The 10,714-nt window shown below is 37.5% G+C and overlaps 1 non-coding gene across 1 annotated transcript; it reads left to right on the top strand.

The window, feature by feature from the left end:
- The first annotated feature begins 321 nt into the window (after positions 1 to 321).
- LOC138381061 (U6 spliceosomal RNA) lies at positions 322 to 426 on the top strand. The gene has a single exon (XR_011233010.1). It is a non-coding gene; the product is annotated as a U6 spliceosomal RNA (small nuclear RNA).
- Positions 427 to 10,714: the final 10,288 nt, after the last annotated feature.

Genomic DNA, 10,714 nt, shown 5'->3' with positions numbered 1-10,714 from the left:
ACAGCCTATAAACAACTAGCAACTGAGAAAACCACCACAGTAAGGATATATCTATCCAGAACCTAGGTCCTCAAAGATACCCACAAGCAAAGCCAAATATCCTTACCCAACATATGCTATAGACATTCTCTTAAGAATGAGAGGGAACCAAAAATAAAGCCTCATTTAAACAAAAGAAAATCCCAAAACAAGAAGCAACACCTGCTCCAGGTGAGAAGGAATTAGCACAATAACTCCAGAAGTATGAAAAATCAGAATAAAAGGATACCCCCTAAAGGAGAATACCATGTCTCAGGCAATGGATCCTAACCAAAATGAAAATAATGAAATGACAGATAAAGAATTCCAAATATGACGATACAGAGAAGATTAGCATGGCCCCTGCACAAGGATGACATGCAAATTCGTGAAGCATTCCATATTGTTGTACTCACCAGAAAATTAGTTTCCCTGATCATCACCTAAATTCACATCTGGGAATGATACCAATTGGATATCAGACTGAGATGGGGGGTGGGGGGAGGGGATGGGTGTATGCCTACATGATGAGTGCGTTGCGCACCGTCTGGGGAATGGTCACGCTTGAAGGTGCTGACTCGGGGAGGGGAGGGATACGAGGAGGGGATGGGTATATACCTACATGATGAGTGCAATGCGCACTGTCTGGGGAACAGACATGCCTGGAGCTTTGACTTGGGGGGACAGGCGGTATCATGGGCAACGTATGTAACCTGAACTTTAGTATCCCCCATAATAAGCTGAAATATATATATATATATATATATATATATATATTACATTTAATGAAAAAAAAAGGAATTCCAAATATGGACTGTAAGGAAGCTCAATGAAATTCAAGAGAAAATGGAAAACCAACTCACAAAAACTAGAAAAACAATTCAGGAAATGAATTACAAATCTACTAAACAGATAGATATAGTAAAAAAATGAAATTCTGGAAATAAAAAAAATTCATTTAAGGAAATAGTAGAAAGCTTTAAGAATAGACTAGACCAGGAAGGAGAAAAAATTTCAGAGCTTGAACACTACTCTTTTGAATTAACCCAGTCAGTCAAAAACAAGAAGAGTAAGAGAATCAAAGTCTAAGAGAAACATGGCATTATGTAAAATGACCAAATATAAGAATCATAGGCATCCCTGAGGGTGAAGAAGAAAAAGCACAAGGTCTGGGAAAACTACTTGAGGTAATAATTGAGGAAAACTTCCCTGGTTTTGCTAGAGATTTTGTCATCCAGATATAAGATCAATAAACACCTGAGAGATTCGTTGAAAAAAGGGAAGTCTTTCCCAGACAAACAAACATTAAGGGAATTTGTCACTACCAGACCATTCCTACAGGAAATGCTCAAAATTGCATTATATATGCAACAACACAACAGATACCAACCAGTGTAAAAACATCCAAAAGTTATAGGCTCACAGCTCTTATAAAACGATAGTACAAGAAGGAAAACAAACCAATAAGGTATCATCCAATGTGCTGAACAGAACAGGATCCCACATATCAATACTAACACTCAACATGAACAGTCTGAATGCCCCACTTAAAAGACAGATTGGCTGAATGGATGAAAAAATACAACCCAAATATTTACTGTCTCCAAGAAACACATCTAAACCACAAGGACTCACACAGACCCAAGATAATGGGATGGAAAAAATATTCCATGTGAATGGAAACCAAAAGCGATAAGGTATAGCCATTCTCATATCAGATAAAATAGACTTTAAATTAAAAATGGTAATAAGAAAAAGACAAAGATGGTCATTATATAATGGTAAAGGTACCAATTCAACAAGAAAACATAACAATCATAAAGATAATGCACCTAACACAGGAACTCCCAGTTTCACAAAGCAAATTCTTCTAGATCTAAGCAGAGAAATAAATAGTAGCATCATATTAATTGGGAACTTCAACACTCCACTGACAGAACTAGATAGATCATTGAAGCTGTAACTGAATAAAGAAACGCTGGACTTAAACAGGACTCTAGAATAAATGGACCTAACAGAAATTTATGAAACATTCTCCCCCAAAACTATGGAATATACATTCTTCTCATCAGCACATGGAATATTTTCCAAGATTGATCATGTCATAGGCCACAAAATGTGCCTCAGCAAATTAAAAAACAAAATCATACCATGAATCTTCTCAGACAACAGTGGAATAAAGCTGAAATCAATTCAACGAGAAACACTCAAATCTACATAAAGTTATGGAAATTAACTTGATGCTGAATGATCCTTGGATCAAGGATGAAATTAAGATGGAAATCAAAATATCCCTCAAACTGAATGACAAAGGGGACACAAGCTTTCGAAATCTATGGGATACAGTAAAAGCAACCCCAACGGGAAAATTCATAACATTAAATGCCTACATCAAAAGATGGAGAGATCACAAATTAACAACCTAATGTCACATCTCAAGGAACTAGAAAAAGAACAAAACCCGAAGCCAGCGGAAGAACAGAAATAACAAAGCTCGAAGCAGAACTAAACAAAATGGAAACAACAACAACAAAAAAAATACAAAGGATCAATGAAACAAGAAGTTGATTCTTTGAAAAGATAAACAAAATTGACAGACCACTCGCTAGATTAAACAAAATAGAAGAGGAAGGACTCAAATAACCTCAATCAGAAAGGAAAAAGAGACATTACAACTGATGCTGCAGAAATACAAAATATCATCCATGACTACTCAAAAACCTCTACACAATCTAGAAAATCTAAAGAAAATGGATAAATTCTTGCAAACACACAATATCCCAAGTCTGAATTAGGAAAAAATAAAAACCTTAAACAAACCAATAATAAACAGTGTGACTAAAGCAGTGATAAAAAATTTCCCTACAAAAAAAGCCTCAGACCAAATAGATTCACAGCCAAATTCTACCAGACCTACAAAAAACTTGTATGTATCCTAGAGAAACTATTCCACAATATCCAGAAGGAGGGAATCCTCCCTAATTTGTTCTATGAAGCCAATATCACCCTGATGCCAAAGCCAGGAAAGGACACAACAACAACAAAACTACAGAACAATATCCCTTGTGAACATACATACAAAAATCTTCAACAAAAAGCTAGCAAACAGAATTCAACAGCACATCAAAAATATGATCCACCCTGATCAAGTGGGTTTCATCCCAGGGATGCAAGAATGCTTTAACATATGCAAATCAGTAAACATGATTCACCACATAAACAGAAACAAAAACAAAGACCACACAATCATCTCAACAGATGCAGAAAAACCATTCACTAAAATCAAACACCCTTTCATAATAAAAACCCTCAATAAATTAGGCATAGAAGGAACATATCTCAAAATTATCAAAAAAAACCCATTTATGTACAAACCCACAGCCAACATCATACTGAATGGGGAAAAGCTGAAGCATTCCCACTAAGAACTGGAACAAGACAAGGGTGCCCACTGTCACCACTTCTATTCAACATAGTACTGGACGTCCTAGCCAGAATAATCAGGCAACAGAAGGAAATAAGGGGTATCCCAATTGGGAAAGAGGTTAAACTATCCCCATTTGCTGATGATATAATCTTGCATCTAGAAAATCTGAAACACTCCACCCAAAGACTCCTGGAATTGATAAATAAATTCACTAAAGTCTCAGGTTACAAAATCATTGTACACAAATAAGTAGCATTTCTATCTACCAGTAATAGTCAAGCAGAGAATCACATCAAGGGCTCAATACCATTCACAGTAGCTACAAAAAAATAAAATACCTAGGAATATAGTTAACAAAGGAGCTTAAAGACCTCTATGAGGAGAACTACAAAACATTGATAAAAGAAAACAGAGATGATACAAACAAATGGAAAAACATTCCTTGCTCATGGATTAGTAAAATCATCATTAAAATGTTTAATTTTGAATGTTCACAATATTCAAAGTGATTTACACATTCAATGCAATCCCCATGAAAATACCAGTGTCATATTTGACAGATCTAGAAAAAATAATCCTAAACTTCATTTGGAACCAACAAAAGAGCCTGAATGGCCAAAGCCATCTTAAGTAAAACGAATAAATCTTGTATCATGCTTAAGTAGGGCTTTTGATGGGAAATACATTTCCAGGGCCCAAAAGCCTCTCTCTTTTCCTTAAAAACTTGCCCTTCCCTGAGGAATAAACCACTCACTGTAAATATAAAGCAGGGTTAGCATACTTCTTTTTAAAGGGACAAATAGTAAATATTTCAGGCTTGGTGGGCCAAATACGGTCTCTGTTACATATTCTTTTAAACAAGAAAATTTTTTAAAATTATAAAACTATCCTTAGCTCTTGCAGGCCATACAAAAACAGGTCACAATCCAGATCTTCCCCATGGATCATTGCTTGCTGATCCCCATTTAAAAGGTTATCGTTTCAAAGTGCATTTATGACAATAGAGTCCAAAGATCTCAGGTAAAGGAACGAAGCACTCACGGTGGAGCTTGGGAATGAGCAACTATCAGGAGAATAAGGAGACATCTCTGATTTTCCCAAATCCCCAAATAATTATCAAAGAATATTCCAAATGGAAGAAATATGCAAGTGAAAGCCCTGGCCTAAACTAGTCTTTGTTAATTTTGTTGTTAGAGTAAAATATAGAATAGGCACCTGCTAATAGAGGTAACACTTGATTAGCTTGGTTTACTAAATGTATGGTTTTCATGAGAAAAGGCATTTTACTTATTATTTTAAAGATAAGAGATTTCAATCATCAAAACTTTAGTTAGAGTCACTTATACCTGTTTGTATCTTAGAATTATCCAGATGATAATAGGGCTTTTTTGATTTAACACTTAGCTTGTTTTCCAAAATCAAGATGTAATCCAACTGCATCTACTAAAGGAAACATATCCCATCCCTTAGCACTAGACAAATACATTGCTCAATTTAAACTTCAGTGCAATCCTTTAGCTGCTTTTCTGGCCCTCCCTGGGGGCTAAATACTTTCCTCTGTTTCCTTATAGCATCTGTAAGTCAGATGGGCCAAATTTTGCATCCTTGCTGAAACCTGTTGGCTGTGTGATCTTGACCAAGTTACTTAACATTTCTGAAGCTCAAGTATCTCATCTGAAAATTAATGTAAAATTACCTACCTCATTATTTTGTTGGGAGCCTTAAAAATGATAACTTATAAAAAGTTCTCACATTGTGCTTAGCATGTACTGTATGTTCGCTAAAGGAGAGCTGCTTTAGTCATATTCCCCCATTGCTTTGAACACATTTTCTTAATCGTCTCCTCTTACCAGACTGTTAGATCCCTTAGGTCTAGGATGTGCTTTATTTGTCTCTGTATCCCCAAGGTCTGGCACATAGCAGGCTTTAGTCAAGATTTGTTGAATTAAATAAAATCATCATACAAGCCTACACCCATTAAATAAGGCTCCTAATAGTTTTACTGATACATTTTTTAAACCCATGCTTAAAGAAGCAAGATTGCAGACTAGTTGATATTGGAATTGTCCTCAGAAATTCAGAGTTGCTGTACTTATACCAAGAATGAGAAGAAAAAGTTGCAAATAACCATATGATACTTGAAATTGGGTCACTGCTTGGAGAATGCTTTATTATTGGTGGATTAAAGATGAAGCAGGCCCCTAATTGCAGCTTTAACTTCCATATGTCAGTGTCAGCACTACTCAGGGATAAACTTCTAAAATGATAATACTTTGATTTAGTATTAGACTTTTACCATTCAGTGCACTTTGCCACCTATTATTTTCTTTTATCCTCACAATGAGCCCAAGAGGGAGAGCAATTTTACAGATGAGCAAATAGCAGCACAGCAGGTTAAGTGACCGACAGAAGGTCACAAAGTGATTTTAATAGCAGAGCTGGGCTCCTAGACAGGTTTCAGACTCCCAGTACTGCACTTATTTCCTGGGACCAGGGTGTTCCCTTTGTAAACTCACAGGACAGGGCTCCTCGAGGAACCGATGCCAGCACAATGCTGTTCAAGGCCTGCTGAGCGTTCAATAAACGCCTAAGACAGGAAGGAAGCGAGAAAGGGAGGAAGTGAGGGAGGCAAGGACATGATTGGAAGTAACTTTTCAATGGAGTAACCTATTGGGTTTGGAGAATTACAATGAGAGAGCTAGTCAGATATTTTAGTGGTAATTACCTCAACTTTGTTCAGAACTTCATAGTCAGCTCTAGATTGCAGCAGTATCAGGACTGTTAAACCATATGTGCTAGACAATGTTTTTATGAAACCAGGCTTACTAATCTTGCTAACAGGCTATGGACACATAAAGCTTTCTGATTTGTCATTGATTTTTAAAGGCCAGATTCACAATTTCTTACTAAAGGATCCTTGTCTCTATGTACAATAAAGTCATTAAGGATATTTAAGGCTGAGGATGAGTCCAATAGATGGTACTTTTCTTTGAATAGTATTTTATAAAGTACCTCTACCAGAAGATTTTGATCTTTCTTAGCTCATGATCCCTTTGAGAAGATGATGAAAGCTATAGACCTTATTTTCAGAAAAAAAGAAACAGTGTATTATGCACATACACAAACACAATTTTACATACAATTCAGGAAAGATGGGAGATGGGAGTTCCCATACATCTTTTAGTAGGATTTCATAGAAACCAATTAAAAATTTGTCACTGATAACTTATATCATTTTATACTGACAATAGCTTTGTGAGGTACATAAGCAGATATTATGTTACCATTTTATACATGGGATTAATAACCCCAAAACATGTGACTTATCTAAGAGAAAAAGTTAATTAGGCAGAACTTATACCAGCTCTCCTGACTACTGGCCTGGAGCTCTTTCCCTGTGAAGGTGCCTAAAGTTATAGGTGAAAACATAAAAATTGTCCCAAGAAATGATTTGACCTCTCTGGATATGAGTCAATTCAAGAGAGCAACAACTTCCTCTTTCCCTGTCATAGACATTATTTAATATATTGCTCTTTAAGCCTCCCAAGAATCTTAGCCATCACCAAAATCTATTAATACATTGCCCCAAAGGCTGAATTGAAATACTGATCATGGATATACATAGCCATCATCCTTAAATTTATAACTACGTAATTCGGTGTAATGGAAGTGTTTTCCAAAGGTAAAAAAAAAAGTGTCAAAGCAGGTAAGTGCTGTAATGGTAGTAGGTAGGAGGTCGGCCATGGGAGTAGTGAAGCCAGGTGGCAAGAATCCAGAGGTAAGGTGTGCTGGCTTGAATGGGTGGTGCAGTAGAGTGAAGAGTCACAGTCAGATTCTGCTTATACTTTAAAGGTAAAACCAATCATTTGGTTTTACCATCATCATGAATGAATGATGGTAGGTGTGAACAAAAGGGAAAAGTCAAAGAGATCTCCAAAGTGTTAGCATGAGCAATTGAAAAGTTAGAGTTAGCATTAACTGAGATGAGAAAAAATAGGATCCAGGGTTCATTTTTGGACATTTCAAATTTTATGTATCTGTTAGATACCTAAGTGGAAATGCCTAAGAGGTATTTGATGTACAAAGTCATGCAACTGCATACAATGTTTTGGTCAACAATAGACAGCATATACAACTCAGGTCCCATAAGATCATAATACTGTATTTTTACTACAGTTTTTCTATGTTGAGATATGTTTAGATACACAAATACTTACCATTGCGTTACAACAGCCTGCAGTATTCAGTATAGTAACATGTTACACAAGTTTATAGCTTAAGAACAATAGGCCATACCATATAGCCTAGGTGTGTAGTAGGCTGTACCATATATGTTTATGTAAGCATGCTCTGTGATGTTCACACAATGATGAAATTACCTACTGACGCATTTCTCAGAACACATCCCCACCATTAAGTGATATACAACTGTACTTACAAGTGTAGGGTTCTGAGATGTGGTCTGTACTGGACATAAACATTTGGAGACTGTCATGTATAAACAGAATTTAAAGCCATGAGACCAGATGAGGTCACCAGGAGAGTGAGTACAGACAGAGAAGAGATCCAAGATCAAACTCTTGAGTACTCCAATGTTAATCATTTAACCACCTCTAACGGAAGCATCTTGGGTCATATGCTCATGGATGAAGCAACCACTGTGGCCTGGTAAATGCTGTGTCCTGATGGGTAGAGGCCAGACATATCTGAAACAAACACTATGGGAAGAAAGATGGGATTAATCAGGTTGAGACCAATCAGACCACCTCTGAAGTTGTGGGAGAGGGAAGGCAAGGCAAACTTCCCCCAGTCAAACCACATGGCTGTGCACAGAGGAGTGAGAGATGCTGGGGAAGGCACCACAATGCCCATCACACCAACCACACACTTCCAAGCTTTTTGTTGTTGCTATGGGAGTTTGGACCCTAATGTTAAACAAACCTGCACTTAAATTTTGACGCTGTCACCAACAGTATGACCTTGGCCAGTTATTGAACTCTTTAAATTTGTTTCTTTATTTATGAAATGAGAATAATAATACCTCCTACTACCTTAATAGATATCTGGAAAGAATCATCTGAGCTATTTCATATAGAGTGTTCAATGTAATGCCTGACACATAGTAAATGCTCAAAAATATCATTTACTTGTTTTTTGCTTTTTTTTTTTTTTTTTGGCCTTGGTTTTCTTGAAAGTACAATTTGAAGAAAAGGCCCATCTTTGTGCAGGTAAATTATTTGGGAAGTAATCCCATAAAGCAGGAATACAGGAAGGATGAAAAGCCAATCCAAGTGACTGGGGACGGATTGCAGGGAACCTTCTGGAAAACATTACGAAATGTGCCTCAGAATGATGTGTCCTGGATGACAACAGGGGGAAGCATTTATCCATCAGCTTCTGTTCTTGACTGATCAGAGATATATAACCTCTCTCCCACCTCATCAACTTAATTCTCCAGGTTGCTAAAGCATGAGTTGAGTGGTTTCCTGTGAGTGTCCTACACCATTGCCTCAGATAAGACCCAGGGCAAGAGGCAAGAGGCCGAGGCCAAGGTGAGACACCTTCAGAGTGGTCTGTGCAAAGCAAATTGAAGCCAGCACAAAACGGGTCTGTGCAAAGGGGGCTGGGAAGAGCTGGGGCTGAGGAGATAGACAATGAACTCAAAACATATGTTATAATGACTTCATTATATTAATAGTAATTTATTATTATGCACTCTTGCTAAATCCTTGTATCTGAGATTCTTACCTATGGTCTTTTCTCCGTTAGATTTTGATCTCCTGAAATGCAAAGCTAATTTCTTTCCTTCTTTTTATACCTATAACTCAGCATTATGCATATAGAACATGGTCAATATTTATTAAATCAAAATTAATATGATATGACAAAATACAAAATTTATATGTATGTAAATCTATAATTTGGAATATATGTGTTTGCGGTATGTGCGTGTATGTTCTTTTAACTATATGTCCTCCTCTGGCAATTTGAAAGCAGAAATTTGATGTAAAAGTCTTGAACTGCTTTATTTCCTTTGGCTCTATGCCAGAAAAAACAACAACAGAAGCAACAAAACCCTGATTCTGTACAAAAAAGCAATAAGACTCTGAAAATTATTTTTTTCTTCTCTAATTGCTTCCCCAGCTACCTTCCCTAGATTCACAGGAATTAGTGGTAGGAGAGGCACAGCTCAATTGGTTGTGCAGAGTTGAGCTGCTCTGAGCTTCATTAAGGCCTCAGTGAGAAGAGGGCTGTGGGCAGAAGCCCCTGCTCTATCCCCCTGGCTGCTTGGGAGGCTTTCTCATATGCCAAGGGCAGCCCACTTCTGTCCTCCATGTTGACTGAGTCATTCACATGCTCTCACTTTTCACCCCAATTAAGCAGAATCCCATTAGCCTGGATACATAAAACTGGATTATATTTTACCTCAGCTTGATCTGTTCAGTATTTTCCCACATGCAAATGTGTCTTTATTCTTTTCAGTACCCATGTGAACTATACACCAAATAAATGTAAAGATAATGGGCAACACATAGACAATGTAAGCCACTACCCACTGATGCATAATTGGAGGGCAAATTCTTCCCCCAGTCAATGCTTGAAAGTTCATTATTAGTACTTCATCCTTCTCTACTACCACTTTTTAACTAGTTTGAGGGGAATGAGATTTAGCACTTTCTAATATCTTAATTGATTGGCTTGGTCAAGTGCTGGTAGAGCTTGACATTTTAACCTTGGGGGAAGAGAGAGACCAAGGTAGATTAAAGGCTAAGAGTGGGCTAGAAAGCCTAGAGGGGCTTGAAGACACTGCAACCTTTAACCCAACAATTTGACTGGCCAGCCCCAAAAGTGGGAGATAGTGAGGTTTTTTCCAAATCCCTAACACTAGAGGGCAGGCCCTTTGCTTTCCGTGGTCCCAGATGACAAAGGAGGTGTTGACTTGAACCACAACGGGAACCCCGGGCCAGACAGGAGCCACTGTCCCAGCCAAGAGGAGGGGCCAGTAGATAAGCGCCTCTCCTATCTGCTTTCAGTAACCCTACCCTGGGTTTTGCACTCCCTGATAAAAAATTAGAGTTATCCGTTTATTCTTATCACCTTTCTCTACAATAGCATTAACTCTCTGCTGAGTCTGTCATCTTTTGCAAAAGCAAAGCACTTAACAATCTTAAGGATAATTTACAAATGAAATGGTGTCCCTCTAAATTCTAAAGGCTTCTATCAGAGTGTCCGTCTGGGAAAAATGAAATGTAATGTAAATAAAGAAGC

This window comes from Eulemur rufifrons, chromosome 2, assembly GCF_041146395.1.
Source record: "Eulemur rufifrons isolate Redbay chromosome 2, OSU_ERuf_1, whole genome shotgun sequence".
Lineage (NCBI taxonomy): Eukaryota > Metazoa > Chordata > Mammalia > Primates > Lemuridae > Eulemur > Eulemur rufifrons.
Note: the sequence above shows the minus strand (reverse complement) of the source record. Positions and strands in the feature narration are given on the sequence as shown.